Source organism: Mus pahari, chromosome 5 (assembly GCF_900095145.1).
Source record: "Mus pahari chromosome 5, PAHARI_EIJ_v1.1, whole genome shotgun sequence".
Classification (NCBI taxonomy): domain Eukaryota; kingdom Metazoa; phylum Chordata; class Mammalia; order Rodentia; family Muridae; genus Mus; species Mus pahari.
In genome coordinates, this window is record NC_034594.1 from 2,928,553 (window position 1) to 2,930,698 (window position 2,146).

Here is a 2,146-nt window from a genome sequence, read left to right on the forward strand (position 1 = left end):
TTTACAAGGTCAAAAAACAAAAACAAAAACAAAACAAAACAAGAGGAGTCAATGCTGAAGTATCAGAAAGAAATGAATGAAATACAACTACGAGAACAATAAATACATAGCCTTAGGATTTAGGTCAGTAGGCAGTTCTTGTTCAGCATATATAAAGCTCTGCATTCACACCCCAACACTGAATACATGAGGTGCATGAGCACATAGCTTTAATTCATACTCAGGAGGTAGGGGTAGGTGGATTGAAGGTTGAAGGTCATCTCTAGCTACACAGTGAGTTTGAGACAAGTCTGAAGTATTTAAAATCCCATCTGTAAACAATAGAGTCAATCAAATAAAGAGATTGTTTTAAAAAATGAACACAATTGAAAACTTCTAACAAATCTAACCAAAAGAAAAGGAGGTGACTCAAATGAACAGCTTTAAAGATGAAAATGGGGACAATACAATTGCTTCCAAGGAAATTCCCAAGATTATTAACGAATATTCTGACAAGATATTAGGGAAATGTGGGAAGTAATAGATAAATACTAGATAAATATAGATAAACTAGACCTGCTACCTTCCAAAATCAAATCAGAGAGTGTAAACAACTTAAAGGATCCACAAAATGCAAAGACCATTCAGAGACTTCCAGCAGTGCAACCCCAGGAGTGCATTACTCCCAGTGCTGAATTCTACCAAACCTTTAAAGATGACCGGACACAATGCTTTCCAAACAGATTCAAGAAATAGAGGATAAGAAACCTCACCACACTGATCCTTTAAACTTAGTTAGTATTATATGTCTGTAGTAGTTACTCTTCTATTGCAGTGGTAACACACTATGATCAAAGGCAACTTAAAGAGGAAACAGTTTATTGTGGCTTACAGTTCCAGAAGGGTAGGAGTCTATCATTGTGGGTGGTATGTACCACATGGCAGGCATGGTGGCAGAAACAGGAAGCTGAGAGGTCAGATCTTGAACCCCAACAATGAAGCAGAGGGAGCAAACTGGATGTTGGGGAGACTATAAATGCCCCAAGACCACTCCCCAATGACATACTTTCTACAGCACAGCCACACCTCTTAAGCCTCACCAAATAAATGTCACCAACTGGGAACTGATATCTGATCTTATGGGAGACATTCTCACTAAGACCATTATGCCTATATCAAAACTAGATAAGGTCAACACCAAAAACCAAATAAGCAAATGAATGAAGAAACAACTCACAATTCCTATAGTACAATTTCTTAATAAACACAGACACAAAAAACTTGTCTGGTACAATGTCTCACAGCATGTTTGTTGGAAGAGCCTACCAAGAGGCCAGACAGCAAGACTTAGGCCGACTATGAGTCTGAACGAGTTCCCAGAAGGTGTTGGTAAAATGTATGAAGACTCTCTGAAGGAAATGAATCCCACCTGTCCCTCTGCACACATATCAATCAGTTCTTTGATTCTGTTGACAATCCGATAGATCTTAGTTGTCTTTTTCACTAAGTTGACACGCAGATATATAAGTCTCATAGCAGAGAACAGAGCAAAGACAGTGTCTGTGTGCTCCTCCATCAGGAGGCCCACCAGGCTGGGAAGTAACTTAGCTGAAGGCCTTAGGGGGCTGATGGAGCGGAGTGGATAGAATAGGTGCCAATGTTCTCTGAGATAATAATCCTGTTTCTATCTTGTTAATCTACCTAAAATCAAATGTATGACATAAAATGCGAACTCTTTTCAATCTGAAGCCCCCACTGTCCCTTTGCTTCTCTCTTTCTTTCTTTCTTTCTTTCTTTCTTTCTTTCTTTCTTTCTTTCTTTCTTTCTTTCTTTCATTTTTACTTAAGCATTTTTATGATAATTTAAAATAGAAAGTGTTATTTGCCTCTTAAAGGCTCAAATTCTTGAAACAATTCACATCTGCTTTATAGAATTCTAGAGTGCTAACCCTTTGGATGGGGTGGGAGTGGGGAATGACAGTGTTACTTATGTCCTCCAGGAAAGTCTTTTTTTATTATTATTTTCTTTATTTACATTTCAAATGCTATCCCAAAAGTTTCCTATNCCCCTCCCCCCCACCTCTGCTCCCCTACCCACCCACTCCCACTACTTGGCCCAGGCCTTGCCTTGTGCTGGGTCATATAAAGTTTGCAAGACCAAGGGGCCT